The 20,063-nt window shown below is 41.3% G+C and overlaps 1 protein-coding gene across 1 annotated transcript in view; it reads left to right on the forward strand.

Moving 5' to 3' along the window:
* The window catches only part of NUDT14 (nudix hydrolase 14), a 90,660-nt gene that overhangs the window by 64,631 nt on the left and 5,966 nt on the right, over positions 1-20,063 (forward strand). The gene's annotated exons all lie outside the window — the stretch shown is intronic.

Genomic DNA, 20,063 nt, shown 5'->3' on the forward strand with positions numbered 1-20,063 from the left:
CCACTCCAGGACCTTGAAATGCTTCTTACGAAGCCACTCCTTCGTTGCCCGGACGGTGTGTTTGGGATCATTGTCATGCTGAAAGACCCAGCCACATTTCATCTTCAATGCCCTTGCTGATGGAAGGAGGTGTTCACTCAAAATCTCACGATACATGGCCCCATTCATTCTTTCCTTTACACGGATCAGTCGTCCTGGTCCCTTTGCAGAAAAACAGCCCCAAAGCACGATGTTTCCACCCCCATGCTTCACAGTAGGTATGGTGTTCTTTGGATGCAACTCAGCATTCTCTCTCCTCCAAACACAACGAGTTGAGTTTAGACCAAAACGTTCGACTTTGGTTTCATCTGACCATATGGCATTCTCCCAATCCTCTTCTGGATCATCCAAATGCTCTCTAGCAAACTTGAGACAGGCCCGGACATGTACCGGCTTAAGCAGGGGGACACGTCTGGCACTGCAGGATTTGAGTCCCTGGCGGCATAGTGTGTTACTGATGGTAGCCTTTGTTACTTTGGTCCCACTCTCTGCAGGTTATTCACTAGGTCCCCCCATGTGGTTCTGGGATTTTTGCTCACCATTCTTGTGATCATTTTGACCCCACGGGGTGAGATCTTGCATGGAGCCCCAGATCAAGGGAGATTATCAGTGGTCTTGTATGTCTTCCATTTTCTAATTATTGCTCCCGCAGTAGATTTCTTCACACCAAGCTGCTTGCCTATTGCAGATTCAGTCTTCCAGCCTGGTGCAGGTCTACAATTTTGTTTCTGGTGTCCTTCAACAGCTCTTTGGTCTTCACCATAGTGGAGTCTGGAGTGTGACTGTTTGAGGTTGTGGACAGGTGTCTTTTATACTGATAACAAGGTCAAACAGGTGCCATTACTACGGGTAATGAGTGGAGGACAGAGGAGCCTCTTAAAGAAATAGTTACAGGTCTGTGAGAGCCAGACATCTTGCTTGTTTGTAGGTGACCAAATACTTATTTTCCACCATGATTTGCAAATAAATTCTTTAAAAATCAGACAATGTGATTTTCTGGATTTTTTTCCCCATTTTGTCTCTCATAGTTGAGGTATACCTATGATGAAAATTACAGGCCTCTCTCATCTTTTTAAGTGGGAGAACTTGCACAATTGGTGGCTGACTAAATACTTTTTTGCCCCACTGTATATAGTACACAGTATAAGTCAGAAGTGAAACATAGCCCTCTTCCCAATAAAGCATGCTCAGTCATAGATTTCCCATAAACCTCCTCTTCCCTCTTGAGGTCCAAGAAGATGGAGAAAATACTCCCAATCAGATTCTATAATTTAAAAGAAACTCCACAGTAATTGTTGCAATGGTTCTGGTTTGGCACACATATAGAAATTTCAGTCACAAGCGGAGAAGTCATAAAATTGAATGAGAACAATTAAATATTGAGGGATACATAATGTCAGGGGAATGGATAAGAGAATGCATCTTGTGCCATTCAGCAAAAGTCCACACAAATAGGATTTTATACACATCCATTGTTGCTGATATCCTGTCTCTGAAACCAACACAGACAGTATCCTGTTATGCAGACTGATTAAGTTTATGTTACTCTAGGAATGTTACTATTGGCCTTCCATTAAGTTTGGCCCTATTCCAAATCATCACTTTGTGAGCCATGACTACAGGTGGGAGCTTCCCCAGTTGATCTTTGAGCACGGATCTATCAATATTGGGGGAAAGGCTCATCTCTGAAGTTCAGGGCTTTATAGTTGGGCGTCAACCTTTTGAATGGGGCCCAGCAGCACATAGGCAGCCAGTTTTAAACATATTCCAGACCAATTCTTGGCACTGTTCTCTGAATGCTGCTTAGGTAGGTCAAACCTCAGGGGAATGGGTGTGGGTGAGAGAGAGACAGATCCAGATACAATTTAATTGGCTTAAGGTGGTAAAATCCTTGGCTCATGCCTGGACAAGACCAGAGTATAGCTTTGTTCTTATCTATGACTGTGAGGGACATCGAACTGGATATTTCAGAGTGGGCATGTATAACATTGCACTGTGATTTCCTTTTGCCTGTAACCCATATTTGCATACATTTCATACTTCCCAAATAAAAAACAGGAGTCCTTACATTGGGGTTGGTTACTGTGATTGTGGAAAAAAACATTCTTTGTGTTTATTTTATTTATAGTTTTTAATTGAATTTTCAGAGTCAGCTTCTGGCACTCCATTGTCATTTGACTTCACTGAAGAAATCAGAGATGGGGAACTAAATCCAGTTGGAGGGCCAGGTTCAGTCTGTTCACTTCTCCTTGAGGCTAGATAAACCTCAGGAGTGCTCAGGCTCACTCCTTGGTGCATCATTTGTACTCCTTCCTGGATCTGGAGACACTTCATTCAGTCACTCATGCTCTAATCACCTACTGCAATGTATGGGGCTGCTCTTGAAATCCACTCAGAAGCTTCAACTGGCTCAAAATGCAGTGGCAATGGCAGCAATAGGCATGCCTCAGGATGCCCGTGTGGCATCACTGTTTCATGAATTGTGCTGTCTGCCAGTATGCTTTTGGGTGTGATTCAAGGTGCTGGTCATTACCTATAAAGCCCTAGTTGGCATAGGGTTGGGTTATCTGAGGGACTGTCTATCTCCCAAGGTTTCTGTGCAACCGGTACATGCCACCAGTACTGTACTTGGCACACTCCAGGCTCCTTTGATCAAACACTGCCATCTATCAGGACCCAGGAAGCGCCCCTTCTCTGTCCTGAAACCCATGTGGTTCCCATCCTGTTGACGTTTTGTAAGGTCTTGAAGACATAGTTGTTCTTCCTGGCCTTGGATTAAGATGGATGAAGCCCCTTGTTGGAAGTATTTGGTGTTTCTATACAGAGTGACTGGATCCCATCTTGTTTTGCTTTGTGTTTTTATGGTTTATTATATTGTGAGCTCCAAGGGTCAGCTTGGAGTTGGGTGGCACCTAAATTGAATCAAATAAATAAATAAACTTGCAAGCACCTGCCAACAAACCTAACAGTAGAAATATAGTAATAAAGTCAAGTAAAAAGGCAAACACATCCTTCCTCATCACACATTTATTAACCGGCATGAAGATAAGCAGGTCATTCATTCATTCATTCATTCATTCAGCCACCCATCTTATATAATTCTGAGTGGCTCACAAGAAGATTAAGAGAATTACAGAGGAAAAAGAAAATATATCAGATTATATCACTTCAGCTTGCCAGGAACCCCACCCCCCCACCCCAAAATGACAGGAGATAGTACCAATGGAGCTCACTGGCTGCTATGTAGCACTTTCTTTGATCTTCAGGTCCATGTTGAGGTTCAAAGGGTCTGGGCCTCTTACCACTTTTATCTATTTTTTCAAAGGACAGAGAATATAAACTATACAACACCTGCAGGTGACCTGATGGTACTTGTTATCTTCAACTTGGTCACAGTTCAGACAACTGACTTTCTGTCCAAAATATTTCATCTATAACATGTCACTGCTCACCTTCCCTACAGTTGCTGGACTAGGGAGGGGGTGATGTTCTCTTTATCTTAATTGTTTCAAGTTGTAAAACAGATGAACTGCTCAATTTGTATCTTACTACACAATCATAAGATACAGTTTGTAAAGCTTGTTAAGTAACCCTTTCTAAGCATGGCTATAGGAAGTTTATCTTATATCTACAAAGAAAGAAAAAAGTGGACACACCACTACACCTCCTCGCAATTTCTATGCTGGGTTCACCTACCACATTAGCTATATTCACATTACATATTTACTCATGCCTAATTGAACCAAGGTTGACTCAGTTAACTTAACTCTCTGGGATTGGATGGCATGCTGAAACATAAATTAACTGCACATGCCATGTTAAAATGTGGTAAGCAAGTGTGTCATGCAAACACAGTCATGGAACATTAATTGGTAAATGGAGATAGAGGTAAATAAAATCTTGAGGTGCTTTTATTATATAAACAGAGGTGGTTAAGAAACACATATTAAAGGGCTTTTTTAAAGCACTTGAAGTTTGCTTCATAAAAATACACTTGGAAATCCTTGCACCTAGCACCTTGAATTAGCATTCCTTTTGGAAAGGGTAATTAATTTTCATTAGATTTGCATCTGCTGAGTGCGGGCACAGGATCAAGAGTATGGGTTGTGCTAATGCTTCCTCCAAATTGTATCTGTAAGTAACTTTCAGTGTAGGTTTTCAGTAAGGCTGCCATGCAGAGTTTACACTCTGGAGAATAAAAAAATTGAACATGGCTGACCTGTTAGTTAAAATCTTTGGGAAGCTGTGGCTCCATTGAACGATTGGGAAGCTGCACCAATAAGGGAGTATGAGTAGGTTCTGCCCATCAGTTGTATTCATTATTTTTTAATTAAGTTTTCAAAATCTCCATATTTGACTTAGTTTTCCATGACTAATCTCATTGGCTAATGATGTTCCTGCCAGCCACAATTTTTAATAAAGGTAAATTTTATTCCAAATTGAATTAGCAAACTAATTTGGCTCATCTTGAAGTATTTTAATTCTTCTGGATTTGTCCTTGAAAATGAATAGCATTTTTACTGGGCTGAATCGAATTTAGTGTGGTCTGTGGAGCCCTGCTCTCAACTGTGGCTTAGTAACAGACTAGTAGCTGTAACCCTCCCCCCACCCCATCACAAAAGAAAACAAACAAACAGATTTCTCTCTATATAGTATATATGCCAAAGCTTCATCCAGCTACCGGAAGTTCCAGAGGAGGCTCCGAAAAGAACTTCACTCCATTTTCTATGGGCATAGGGTCACACTGATTCACAAAGCAACCTTGAAAAGATACTTTACTTGAAGCATTCTCAAAGCAAAGCAACCCCCTCCCCCCAGAGTTTTGCATTACCCTACATACTAATGTTGCTTCCATAATAAGTCATTCTGTCCCAGAGGTAAGCAACATGTGACCCAAAATCTACCTCCAATCCTTGGTCCAATTTCAAAAACTCTCCTGAAAGCCATTGATTTTGGAACTCTGGCAAGACTGTAAGTCCTAGGCAGGGAAGAGAAATATGTGGGGGAGGGGGAGGTTAAGATTTTTTTTATCCTGCCTTTATTATTTTTATAAATAACTCAAGGCAGCAAACATACCTAATACTTCTTCCTCCTGCTACTTTTCCCACAACAACAACCCTGTGAGGTGAGTTGGGCAGAGAGAGTGACTGGCCCAAGGTCACCCAGCCGGCTTTCATGCATAAAGCAGAGCTAGAACTCACAGTCTCCTGCTTTCTAGCCTGGAGCCTTAACCACTAGACCAAACTCAATCCATTTTGGAGTTCAGCCAATCAATGCTCACTCTTCCCTCCCCAGTGTGTTGTGTCACCATCTTACTTCCAGGCTTTATGAATGATCAGTATCCTGGTGACACCCCCTTGTTAATCTCAACCCCTGGCCCATCAAGCGATGGTGTGGAGGTGCTGTCCCAGTGCCTGAAAGCTGTTAGGGTCTAGATGAGGAAGAAGAGGCTCTGGCTCAGCTCTAGCAAAACTGTGTGGCTTTCGGTTCATGGAGTAGCTATGACGACAGGTGAGGGATGGCTGAAAATGTTTTTTATGTACTTCCCCATAGCATCATTTCATTTTTATTTCTTTTGCATTCTGATTAAGTTTTAATGTAAGCTGCCTTGAGTCTTTCCAATTTAGTTGCCAAATAAGTTTTTTAAAAAAGTGATTGATTGACTGATTATGTGCCATCAAGTTGATCACCTCTTAGTGACCACACAGACAGACCTTTTCCAGAATGATCCATCCTCAACCTGGCTCTTCCAATGGACTACCTATTGCCACTGTAATTGAGTCCATCCACCTTACTGCTGGTTGTCTTCTTCTCTTTCCTTCCACCTTACCCACCATTGTGGACTTCACAATAGAACTAGATCTTTGCATAAAGTGTCCAAAATATGTTAATTTGAGCCTGGTCACTTGTGCCTCAACTGGGATCTCTGGATTGATTTGTTCAACCTATTTGTTGTTTTCTATGGTGTTTATAGCATGCTCAAGAGTCTTCTCCAATACCAAAGTTCAAAAGCATCTTTCTATCTTGCTCCATCAAAGTCCATATTTCAGTTTCCTAAACTGTTACAGAAAAAACCATTCCCTGCAGATTTCTAACCTTTGTAGGTATAGACATAGACATGTACCTGAACATCTTTTCCAAGGCCCTCATTGGTGCCCTACCAAGTGCTAGTCTCAGTATGTTTCTTGACTCCTGGTTTCTTTATCATTGATACTCAATCCTAAAAAGTAGATGCTGTCCATTGCTTCAATATCTTCATTGTCAATTCTGATTGCTGTACCTGTTTTCATTGTTTTAGTCTTCTTTACATTTAATCTTAGTTCCAATTTTTCACTGTGCTCATTTATTACTAGAGCTATCAAAGTAGTGTCATCAGTATAGTGCAGTTTATTGTTTATTCCTTCAGTTTTAAAACCTGAACACATTAAAAACTTCACCTCTTCCAATCTAGCCTCCCTCCCTCTCTCTCTCTCTATATATATATACAGTCTATAGAAGAAATAAATAAGGAGACAGAATACAGCCTTTTCTCAGTCCTTTGCTATGCTTTTATCTGGACTGTGATTTCCTCTTTTTTAATAGTAATTTTATTTAAAAAATTAATAAAAACTAATATAAACTAAAAAAGTAAAAGAATAAATAGAAAACATAGAAGGTACAAAAAAGAAAAAATAGAAAGAAAAATAGAAAAGAAAGAAAAAATAAGAATACAGTAAAGAAAAAGAAAAGAAATATATAAAAAAATGACCTTACCCTTCATCATAACAAGTATAAACAATTTTAGTAACTTATCACCTTCTTAAAATACAATAAATGATCTCTTCTTCCCATATCCCATCTCTTATCTATAAACAAATCCTTAAAGCCTCATCATTTCTATCCTGATGTCAGCACAAGTCCATCAAGAGTTTCCAAAGATAACTTATCTATTTTAAGCTTGATCAAATAAACCAACTTTATATTCCTTCCTTTTACATCTAACTACCTTGTTCTTTAGTCCCTTCAAACAATGTCCTAGAACTTGATTTCCTTTCATGTTTTCTTTGTCCCTTCTGACAAAATTCTTCAGAACTTTAACAAACCTCTTTTGTAAATCCAATATAGGAAAATTATCCAGGTCACTCTCTTGGTTTATTTGTTATATCCTTTTAATTATTAAAACATCAACTGGTTTCTTTTGTATGTCCAGTGTAACATTTTTTTTCCATGTTATTCTTGTAGCCTGTCATTTTTAAATCTACTTCCAAATCACTTCCATAACATCTTTTAAACACAGTTTACCTATAGAGGCAGACATGTTTAAAATTAACTTCTGGGTCTATTGTTCAAAAATACCCTTCAATATCTCCAATGTTAAAATATTTTGCTTCATTCTGTAAGTTGAGTTTGAGTATTCTTCTCCTTTAATTTTTAAAATTTTAATTTAATTTAATTTTAATATTTAGTTCCTTCTAGTTCCCTCTAGTCTCCATCTTCTAAAGTCTTTTTTTTTTAAGAATTCAAAACAAAAGCATTTTCCCATGGGAAGGACTATTTATAATTAATCCCAAAATCTTATTTCAAATTTATCTGGACCCTTAGTCCATTTCTAACTTTGTAAAATTAAAGTTTTAATTATCATTTTGCTGCTTATTCCAAAAAAAAAATTAAGTCCTTAAACTTGTATTTAAAACTTCTTTTGCTAAGGATCGAAGGAAACTCACCCAGTACTGTAAAACATGTTGACCCAAAGTTTCTAATAGTTGAAAAGCAGTTAGCAAGCAATTTCAGAAAGTGATTGGAAAAGAGAGTATGCAAACCCTGTGTCCTTTCAAAGGCGCGGACTGTGGTTTGAGTAAGATGGCTATTCCCTCATTTCTCAGAGCTGTAAATCCACCAGAGACTGCTGTCTTGCAGTCTCCACATGAGGAGCAACTGTCTAGAGCACTTGTGGGTTATCTCAAGCCCTCTCCTTGTCTGGAGAGGAATTATCAAAGAGCTGGTCTCGCTGGCTCTTCATTCTGCAGCGGTCGTCTGCTCTGCTTTTCATGGAGCTGTCTTCAGTCCACCATTTCTTCCCCCTGGACTGTGACTTCCTGTTCTGTGTATATGTTTTACATGAAGACAAGCAGATGTTCTGGGATTCCCATTTTCCTAAGAACATTCTATAGTTTGACCTGGTTGAGACAATTGAAAGCTCTTCTATAATCATTGAAGCACATACTGATTTTTTTGTATACATTGGCTTTCTCAATTATGTACCGATATTTCTTGTTTCTCAGCCCTTTCTAAAACCAGTTGAACATCTGGCATCTGGCAACTCCCTTTCCATTGGGGCTCTAATCTGGTTGGATGATCTTCAGCATTATTAGCATGTGAAATTAAGGATATTGTGTGATAATTTGCAGAGTCTGTTAAGTCTCTTTTCTTTGATATTGGTACATGGCCAACATTCACCCATAATGGAAGTGAGAGGGGGATGTAAGGAATCCTAACCAGTGTTGAGGAATTGGAATATTTGAGAATTTACAGTGTGTTATAGCTCTTCTGCACCCAGAGATATAGCATTAGTAGGAGGGTGTCAAATTGCAGAAACAGAATTTCTCTATGTATGGTAACTCATGTAGAAACCGGTTGGGGGGATGAGCTACATATCTTTAAAACTTAATATATTTTTTAAGTTCCTGTAACTTTTTGGTTTTGACACAGAATAGAATAATATTGCTAGAAAAATTGATCATATAGTGAGAATAATTATCTGGCAAACTTCAAGCAAATTGGAGTCTTTGCAAAAGGAAGGAGACAGTAGCAAGGAATAACAATGTTTCATCAAGAACAGATTGCAGACAACTGTTGGGGACAAAGGCCAGAGAGCAATATGAGACTGACTTGTTCACCAATTTCCAAAAAATAAAATATAATCTATAAACCAGTCTAACATAATAAGAAAAATTATTAAAACTTCTAAGGATGGGGATAGGAAAGCTATTAAGTGGGAGATGGCAAAGAGAACAGAAGCCATGGAAGAACTGCCTTCCTACTAGCTGGCTGGTTATATGGCTGTATGGAAGGAAATTGGTACTGGTGACTGGTGGCTAAATGCCTGGGCTGGCACCTACCTGGATTTCAATTCGTTTGGGCTGTATTCCTGGAGAACGGAGAAAGCCCGTGCTGGCTGGAGACATCTTGCAGACATTCTCCCTCTCTAAGGACTTGGTGGCAGCTTGTGGAGGCACCCCCCCCCCGCTCATTGGACATCTTGGTGGGGGTCCTGTGAAGGCCGTCTGCAGGGTGTATCAATGATTGTGCTGGAGTTGTTGGTGGAGGACTTCGTTGGGCTGCCAAGATGGTGCTTTTTAACTGGCAGCAGCAGTGGCGGGAGACTGGGCATCACAGGTTTGTGACGAAGGACTTTTGTTTGCTGCAACGGTATGTGGCTCTGTTATGTCAGGCCTAGCCCAAGGAACTCCAAGAGACAATGCAAAATCAGTTCAGCTATGTTTATTAGCTACAACTTCTAGCAAGAATCTTCCCAGACTGAAACCCCAGGTCCCAAGTCAGCCAGCCACAACAGTGTGAATTCCTCAGGGAGGCACCAGTCTCATCCTCTTGTAGTTCCCATCCTCCTGCAGCAAGCTAAGAAAAAGCTTATCTCCCTGAGCCTGGCCTTCATAATTCCATTCCATCACAGTTGGCTGTTGCTGGGATTTCCACCTTTGGCAGCCCTGTGACTGAGGAGCCAACTAAGACACTGGGGTGTTGGTGGTGGCTGGGCGAGGAGAGGGATGCCAGTAGAGTGGCAGGCTGCTGTGGACCCTCCTCCCTGTGGAGGCCATTTTGCCTTCTCTTTCTATGAGGCTTGAGGAAGAGGACGAAGCTCCTTGTTGCTTTGGAAGAGGAAGAGGCTCTTTGCCGCACAAGTTCCATCTGCTGGCTAGGTGCCCATGATTATGAACTATGGGTTTCCCACTGAGGAACTGATTCTCCCCCCTCTGGGAGAGCTAGAGGAAGGGATTGGGTGGGTTGGAGATGAATGGAGAAGGGACCCTGACCAGCCAGTGAGAGCAGCTGACACTGGGTGCCTGTGAGTGGTTTGTGGTTGGAGCGTGGGAGGTAGTTGTGGGATGGGGATTAGTATGCTGATGATATACATCTCTGCCCCTGGCAAATTAAGCGATGCTGTCAAGTTATTTCCCCACTAACATGATGATGTCTTATCCCAGCGCCTGGAGGCTGTAGGGATCTGGACAGGGAACAAGAAGCTTCAACTGAACCCTGGCAAGACTGAGTGGCTCTGGGTTTTGGGGCCTTCCATTTCTGGAACTATGCCATCTTTGGTTCTGGATGGGGTTGCACTGACCCAAACAGACCTAGTGCACTACTTGGGGTTTCTAGGCTCATGATTCCTGCTCAAAGAGCAGATGGCAGTGGTGGCTAGGAGGGCCTTCACACAGCTTTGTGTTGTGCACCAGTTGTGCCCATTCCTAGATCAGGAGGCTCTGCTTACAGTCATTCATGTCCTGCTCACCTCCCAGATGGACTATTGTAATGCATTCTACATGAGGCTGCCCTTAAAGAATATCTGGAAGCTTCAGCCAGTGCAGAATGCAGCAGCGTGGGCAGTTAGGTGTGCCCCTAGAATGGCACAAATTACACCTCTGCTCCTCGAGCTGCACTGGCTGCCAGTTTGCTTTCGGGTCCAATTCAAGGTGCTGGTTTTGACCTTTAAAGCCCTTCATGGCATGGGGCCAGATTATTTGAGGGACTGCCTCTGCCCAGTTATATCTGCCCATCCCATCAGATCTGGCAGAAGAGTTATGTTGCAAGTCCTGTCTGCTAAAAGCTACATTTGGCAGGACCCCGGAGATGGTGCCCATCTTATGGAGCATCAGGCTGGCTCCAATCCTGTTAACTTTTTGCAAGTCCTTCAAGACTTGGCTTTGTCATCAGGATTGGAGGCTCCAAGGGAATGGTGCGTTGTTGAGGTGACTCCACTGTTGTTAATATCCATTGCTCTCTCCTTGCCCTTTTAAAATTGTAATATTAATTTTAATTGTTTTTTATATTATTGTTTTTTAATTTTTTTATTGTGCACCATCCAGAGTCACATTTTGTGAGATGGGTGGCTATATAAATATGGTAAATAAATAAAATAAATGAAGAGAATAAATGGTTAGAGTATTTCAAATTATTTCCCCACCAACATCTCTAAGAAGTTGTGACTAGAGCAACTGATGGTAGTTTGATTGCAATGATTTAGGGGCAGACTTGTCAGTGACTGAATTTAACCTCCACCTCCTGCCTACCCAGGCTTTTAAGAATATTAGGAAGCACCAAAATCTGTCATTCTTTTAAAAAATCTTTCCATGCTAGTTATTGCATGGTGCCTCCTTGCCATCCAACATGCTTAGATCCCACACAATATATTAGAGATGGAACATAGTGGAAGACTTTGAATCAGCAACAAGGCAAGTATTTCTAAATCAAAACTCATTTGATTGAGTTTTGGAGAGGCCTCTCCAAATCATCCTTTCCAACTTTGGATTTGAGATTTATACTTAGACAATACACAATCTAGAAGCCATTCACTTTAGTGTAAGACCAAGTATCAATAGTTGGAAATACTATTGTGCTAGGCTCCCCCTGTACTTAGTTGTCCCCGGCAGTGAGTTTGATTCACATAACCCTTTATATATCAGTGAAAAAGTAAAGCCAAGCAAACCTGATATTAGCATTAGCTGAGTTATATGTATAGATTTAAATGTACAAAAAATTACTGAGCTATATCTTACCAACCTGCATGCCTGCTCTATCTCTTGTCCAAATGCTACTTGATGAAGTCCCCCCAAGGGTCCTGCTGCATTCCTTTATAAGTCCTTATCTTTAAAATTGATGTTTAAAGATTGAATCCTATATATACAGGACATCGTCATAGAGAAGGCTGCCCTCTGCCAACCCTTCAGCTTGAGGGCAATATATTGTAAAATAGGATAGCCACCCTAAACTATCTATCTGCATAGTTTTGTTGTCTCCTTCATCTTCCATGGGAATTGTTCCTTGGTCACACTACACTATGACGTAAGTTTGGTGGGAAAGGAATGAAGTATTAGACCTGTCTTTTACACACAGGTATTAGAGCTATGCAGCATTTCAGAATTGAGGGGAAAAGATGTTTCAGAGTATGTGGGGGGTTGGACATAGCATCTGTCAGTAATTCATTAAAGCAACCACATCTTTTCTTAGGATCATGCAGCTGCTCTCTGCAGCTGCAATAAGAAAAATACACATTCAGTTTCACGAGTTGCCGAGAGGTGCTCTGTGCATGCCCCCACATGTTCTAAAGCACCTTTTCCCCTTCAAATCCAACAAGCAACCCTAATAGATACCTTCTTGGGAGTTACTTGAGAAAAGTGAGCATGTAAGTGAACATGGACTTCTCAATTTTACAGAAACAAACGCTAAGCATAATTGAATGCCTAATTCAAGACAGGAAAATCAGCAATGATAAATAAGATTCCAAAGCAGGAGATACTGAAGGGAAAAAGAGCTCAAGATGGGTGGGAGTTCCTAAGGAAAGAGATACTAAAGGCATAATTGTGAGACAAAGTAGTAGAGCAGTGTTGTCCAAACTTGGCCACTTTAAGATGAGTGGACTTCAACTCCCAAAATTCCCCAGCCAGCATGGCTGGCTGGGGAATTCTGGGAGTTGAAGTCCACTCATCTTAAAGTGGCCAAGTTTGGACAACACTGTAGTAGAGGAAGAAGAAGCCAGTGTGACTTCTTGAGTTATTGAAGACTTGAAAATAAGTTATTGAAGACTTGAAAATAAAATAATACTCCTATAAGAAAGAGGGCCATATCACAAAAGGAAGAATACAGTCATAACTAGGAACTGTAAAGCTTGTTTCAGGAAAGCAAAAGCTCAGAAGGAATCAAGGCTTTTGGAGGATACTAACAGCAACTGATGGGCCTTCTTTAGATAAGTTCAAAATAAAAGGAAATAGAAACAGTATGCCAGCTGCTCAGTAAAGACAGAAAAATGCTAACAAATAATAAAGAAAAAGCAGAACTATCGAACTGGTATTTTGGTTCAGTCTTCTCCAGCAAAAGAAGCAGGAAATTGTGAACCAGTAAGATGAAGGGGCAGAATTTAAGCTTGAGGTTGACAGAAATGTGAAAAGGGAATACCTCTTTACTTTGAAGGAGTTTATATCTTCCGTCCCATTCAGAATGCTTTTTCCACCAACTTGCCTGAAAAAAAGATTTGGAAATCTTAAAGGTCTGCACATTTTTGTGACTTGGAAGTAGTCTGTTAACAGCAGTGGCCCAGTATGGATTTCCGAATTGTGCCTCCAATGCTAATGCATTTTCTCTGCTATCATAATTAATATTTTTTGTGGGGTTGTTTTTTTTTTGGTCTTAAGGATCAGTGTTGACTCCTAGCAACTGCCTGGACAAGTCCCTGCAGTTTTCGTGGCAAGATTTCAGAAGTGGATTGCCATTGCCACCATCTTCCTAGGCCTGAGAGTGACTGACCCAAGGTCACCCAGCTGGCTTTGTGCCTAGGGTGGGACTAGAGCTCATGGTCTCCTGGTTTCTAGCCTGGTGCCTTCACCACTACACCAAACTGGCTCCTTTGTGAAATAGAAGGCCATATATCTAAGGCCTGCTTACAAAGCCAGGTTTTAATGACCCTTCTAAAACCCAGTAGGAAAGAGGTTATACAGATCTCTTTGCTGTTCTGAAGAAAGGGGACAGTGATTGATTACAAATTAAACATTTGGAATTATCACCATAAGAAGAATCACAGATTTACGAAACACAGGGTGCAAAATATTCATCAGTCTGGGATACATTGCATCTGGATGGATGGATGGATGGATGGATGGATGGATGGATGGATGGATGGAGAGGGGAAGCCATTTGCTTCTCTCCAGAAGGAAAGAAAGAAGGTAGTTCTCAGGTTGGCCTAGAGATATAGCAGATATGGTGCAATGCAAATAGAGGAGGAAAAAGAAAGAGAAAATGATTAGCTCAGTATGGTCACCCCACCCTCCGTTACTGATAGGAGTAAGGCTGCTGCAAAAGAAGTTAGCAAAAAACCTCCTAGTCCAGAACAGAAGCCAAATTTGATCAAGTACTGGCTGGTTCTACCCTCTGCCTGCTCCAATTAGGACTCCCATTAAATCTCTTCTGAGAGTTCCTTTGCAGCCTCTTGAGGATCTTGATAAGCTGTGCACCTTCACTCCCCCAAACAGCAGGGAGATCCACCAGGGGTTCCAGTCACCGAAAAGGTTGCCAACTTCAAAAACCTTTTCCATGACCCCTCTAGCAGGTGGGGCACCACCACTTTTGGCCATCAAGCCTCAGCCAGTTGTTTGGGAAAGGGTTTCTTTTTTTGACCTCCCTCAGTTGCTTTGAACAGGGAGCGGCTGCTCTGCCAATTTTCTGTGGAAAAGGATGAGTTCCAACTGGCTGTCTCCTTGTAACGCTGCAGCTGTTCCACCTGCTTATATGAAGAGTGGGGGTGAAGGGAGAGACAAGAGGCAGAGCTAACCCGTGGACTTGCAGATGAACATGGCAGAGAAGGGAGGCACACTCTGCAAGCTGGAGGTGATTCGTGAAGTCATAAAATAGGGGCAGGATCTGGAGGTCTCTCTCTCATCCTCAGATTACGTTCTTAGTTATCAGGGAAAAACCCTATTCTTTGATATCAACCCCCCCTTTTTAAAAAAAAATTCTTACGCCTTTTTGAAATCATTAGCTTGGTTCTTGTTTGTTTTTTTCAGTAGTCAGAATGAACTCAGAGCTGGTCCTACTATTAAGCAGAGTGATGCAACCAGCTGATTTCAAATACAACAGAAGAGTAGCGTGCTTGCCTGCCTGCCTGCTTGCCTTCCTTATTTTTCCAACAGCATTTAGGAATTCTTGAAGGAAGCCAGCCTGCCCTTCAGAGCTCTAAATTTTGTAATGTAGTTTTTGGCTTTACAAAACTAAAACCCCAACCCTAAGCTAAAAACTTATTTCTTTTCTTTCTTTTTTAATAACATGCCTATGTTTGCAAGAAATCTATTTGGAAATGAGTACTTTAATATGAAATACATTTAAAAATAGATGTTTGATGAGAGCATTCATCCCAAAAGACATATTTAAGTATATATTTTAATTATTTTCCTATGGATTAAGAAAGAATTCTCTGACTAATGTGGAAATAAGTGGGAGAATAACTGATGAATGAACATGGGAGAAACTGACATTGACTGGAAATGAACTGAACCCATTTTCCCTCTGCCTGAATATGGGGTTGGAAATATTTGCTCTTCTGTTTCAGGTAGCACAATATCTGACTCTTGCCTCAGATCCTTGGACAGGAAGAAAGTTGGCCTTGCCTCTGGCACAGGGGTTCTCACACTTTTTCAGGCAGGAAACCTGTTCTTTAAAAAAAACCCCAAAAAACATTGTTTTTTGTTTTTTTGAATGTCAACTAACAAGCCCCACCCTTCCCACTGTACCTTAGTGATATGAGGCGGGGAGGGGAGAGCTCTTTGCCAGGGGCTAAGGGGAAAGAAAACTCCCCACAAGGGACTAAGGAAAATCCTTGCCGAGAGGGATTTTTTTCCTCCTTAGTCCCAAGGAATCCATTCACGTCCTCATGAAAAAACCCGCTCTCGGGCGCATTCATGTCACTACACCCCCATGACGTCTAAGGTATCATATAGTGCAGTGTTTCTCAATCATGGCAACTTTAAGACGTGTGGACTTCGGATCCCAGAATTGCTGCCTTGCTGGCTGGGGAATTCTGGGAGTTGAAGTCCACACGTCTTCAAGTTGCCAAGGCTGAGAAACACTGATCTAGTGCATCCAGTCTGTCCTTTCCCATTCAGGCATTCATCCTCACAACCTGCCATCCACAGCACAAAGATGCCTCACTAATGATGAAGTTTTCATCTAAATTCCAGCCTACCATAAAAGCAAAGTATATTTGTTCTTGGCTGTTCCAGTTTTAAAATAGTATTTTTGGGCTTTCTTGGTGCGTGAATGATCTCTGGCGCCTCATTTACAATCTTGGTCAGGGACTGGCACCTGCCAAGCTCCTATTGGTCAGCTGAGGTCTGCCTGCTCTTGTTGGTCATTGTACACTGCCCTGCAGGACCATTTTGCCTTGGGCTGCCGGAAAGACTGGACATCTGATTTCCAAGGAGGTATCTGCCTGCTGAATGTCCAGCCCACATTTTGTAAAGTGCTGTCAGGCGTTATATGAATTATTTGTATACATTGGGATACTGCTCTTCTGGTAGGTACTAGATGTATTATTAAATATGTGTTAATCAATTTGTTTGATTGTTTATTTTGTAAGCCACCTGACTCCTAAACTACTCTGGGTCGCTTACCACTAAAAACCAACAAATAAAAGAATATAACCAATAAGAAGAGCAAAACCAAAACCAAAACAGATCAAAACAAAACCAAGACCTGAGAGAACAACCAGGTCTTCAATAATTTCCTCAACATAAGGGTGGGAGCCACATGAATCTTGGGGAGAGATCATTCCAGAGGTCAGGACTTGCAACAGAATAGGCATACTTCCTCGGTCCTGGAAGATGACATTCTTTAACTGACAGGATCCAGAGCATTCCAGCAGACACAATAAGGGCAGAGAAATAAGAACATTTCACCACCCTGATTGCCATGATGTCATCCCTAACATGGATTCTTACTCATGCTCAGTCAGGTTCACTCTCCCTCTTCCTCCAATGGCCCTCCAGACATCTCTTCTTCCGCTTCATTTCCTGGAGCTTCTCAGAAAACCAATGTGCGCCATGGGATCTGCGCAGAAAGAGAGGCAGCATAGGGACAATCCTGTCTAATGATTTTTTAAAAAACCATTGTTTGGTCTGGCTCACTTTATTGGCTCTTCCTGACAAGGCTGCTGTTGTTTTAAAACTCCATCTTGCTTACAAGGCTGTTGGCCTTGATTCGTAGCAACATTTATTTAACAAACAGAAGAATAACAACAGGTTTGGGAAAAGAAGAGATTTAAATTATCCTGCTGCCAGGTGGCAAGCCATGGTTTATCCTAGTGCTTGGCTGCTGGTTCAACCCTGGAGATTGATTGACAACATTTTTAAATTGAAGATTGTAAGCAGGATGATCAGTGGTTACCTAGCCAGCCTATGTCATCCACAGTAGTGGTCTGCTGAGCAGGGAGCTAGGATTCCCTAAGCCAAATCATCTTGGAACAGATAAAGAAACTGAGACACCATGCAGCTTCTCTCAACCTTCAATATTTCTGCCAAAATGCATTTCTCTACTCATAATATGTGGTAAACCACATAAACCACAAATGTTGGTTTAATACTCTAACTGGTATCGTGAGAGAGACATTCCTACAGTGCATCTCCCTTATTTTATGAAGAAATCCCTTCCATGTATGAAGACTCTGCCAATCAGAGTTCAATTCATCCCCAAGGCCCTTGCATCCCAAGACACCATGGAGCTTCTGTAGGTCTTTGCAAGCTGAGCTGATGTGATGGTATGTGAGAATGATCTTGGGAGACAGGAGGAAGACCCACACCCTAGAGGATTGGGTCTTCCTCCTGTCTCCCAAGGTCATTCCAACATACCACCACAGTCAATTAACTTCCTGTGGAATCTAAGTGATGAAGAACAGCACCCTTGGCCAAAAAAAGAGAGAGACAAAAATCTGTTCCTCATTTCTAGTTCTTACCCATGGCTGCCCACCAGCTGGTCCACGTGATTCCATTCATCTCCACGTCCAGTTTGGAAAGGAAAGTAAGTGGGAGAGTTGGGTCCTGAGCATCTTTGGTCGTCTGCTTGGAGGTATAAGTACAGGAATCTCATGTGTCACTAATAATTGGCTTAACCACCATTTTTTTCAGCTGTCAGTGTTTTAAACAAAGGCCATAGGCAAAAGAAAAAAAAAGGTGAGACAGCTTGGTTTTATGGAAGCCAGGCAATATAGCCCATACTCTTCTTTCATTTGCACATTGCTTTTCTAGGGTAAAACCATCTGATTCTTTTTCACTCACACTATATATAGCAAATGAAAGTGCCATTGGCTCACTCTATAATGTGTGTGTATTTGGATGTGTATGGATGTATATTTGTTTGCAGTGTAATATGACTGATTTAGTAAGAATTTGAATCAAATGATGCCATCTGGACAAGTTAAGGCTGCCTTTCTTCTTCTCTTTGAACCAACCCCTTTTATTCTAGTTCACAAATGTGTAACAGCCTTTTGTAGGTAATCCAGAGGCATTCTGATCCATTGCACCTGCACTAGCATCAGATAAAGGCTCAGACCAAGGTATTCAGTATCATAAAGTGATACAGTGCTTAGCACCTCCATTGGCCATCTGTATGCAGATCAGCAGAGCCTCCAATCAGATCAGCCAATGCAGATCTGTGTCACTTTAAAACTGCTTTTATCACATATGCATAAACACAACATTTTCTGAGCCAATATTAAAGAATACATCAGAAAGGTGGGACTTTCTAAAGGTTTGATATACATTCTGTGTCTCTTGAAACTGTCTGTCTTAATTATGGGTTTCCTGTTTTACTCCTGGCTAATTTTTTTCCATCTCTTTTGTAAAATTAAACCACTGAGATGTTTATAGACTTTTCTTACAGCTGTACAAATACCAACTTTATTTTGTAATACTCTTTTCTTTTTTAAATCCAACCTGATCTCAGTTCACAGGAAGAGTTTGAAAATTATTTCCAATGGACTGTTCAATCTAAAATATTAATCTGTTGGCAGGATACTGTTTGTGCATTTAGTCTCCAGCTGAGAAATCTAAAATGCTCTGAGGTGTTAAATACCAAGGGTATATTCCACGCCTGGATTCTAGTACTAAGATAGCTGCTTATGTCCTTCTTGAAGTTTAGACAACTCAAATATCATTTAATTATTAAAAGGAATAAATAATTGCTTTCTCCAAACCAAAATAAATCATAGATACCTTCAGACCTTCTTTCTTACTGTAGCAACATAGTGCATTAATCTCACTAAAATAATGTTGACTTAGTAGTATTGAAAAGAGATGAGGGGATATCTCTTCTAAAAGAGGAAATTATGCTTTATTTTAGTATAATTATGCTTTATGTTTTTTCTTCATGTGCAAACTTCTGCAGCTTTACAGTATAATCCTATAGTTCCCACGACAGTATTGTAGATTGTTTGGCTCCCATTCTGATGCTGAAAGCAAGGTTCAGGCCTTAGAAAAGGATTCCAGTAGTTGATCTTCCATTTTATTGGCATCTGCAGATCTCTTTCTGAGATCAGGCCTTACAAGATGACTGGATCTAACCTGCTTTGCCAACTTATGCACATCTTCTGCGATTAATGCTTTTCATCATGTCTACTGTCCTAAGTGCTGTATTCATAGTGAATCAAGGATTTTTTTTTTTTTGTCTGCGGTCAGTCATTACTGACTCTGCAGTGACTGCTTGGATGAGTCCCTGCAGTTTTCAAGGCAACTGTTTCAGAAGTGGTTTGCCAGAGCCTCCTTCCTAGAGCAGAGCCCAGCTGGCGCGCGCAGGAGGCGGGGTTTCCGTTGCTTCGCGCCCTTTTCGGGCGAGCGCAGTTTTGCGTTTTACCGGCAACTGCTCCCGACTCCTTTCCAAGGTGCCGCCAGCATTTTTCCTCCCACTGGAGTGAGAGTACCCATTTATCTACTCACGTGAGTTTTCAACCTGTTGGGTTGACAGGAACTGGGGAGGAAACAGGAGCTCACCCTGTTTAACGCGAAGGCTGGACTCGAACCACTGAAGCATCAGCCATTTCTGCCCGGCAACTTTCAGCGTCTTATAAGCTGCTGCGCCACCGTGTCCCCCCTGAATCAAGGATGCATGGAACCAAAATCCACAAGAGACTGAATAGGCTTGGTTTTACTTTATCATAAGCTTCTGCTAGCCCATATATTTATCACAATCACAGCAAGAGTTGGGAGGAGTTGTAGAAAAGCCAAAATCATCCAGAATTATCTGTTAAAGCTAATTACTCTTTAGGTGTTTCTGAT

This window comes from Python bivittatus, unplaced genomic scaffold (assembly GCF_059951505.1).
Source record: "Python bivittatus isolate LINGU-HERP-01145 unplaced genomic scaffold, Pbiv_v1 ctg000580_np1212, whole genome shotgun sequence".
NCBI lineage: Eukaryota > Metazoa > Chordata > Lepidosauria > Squamata > Pythonidae > Python > Python bivittatus.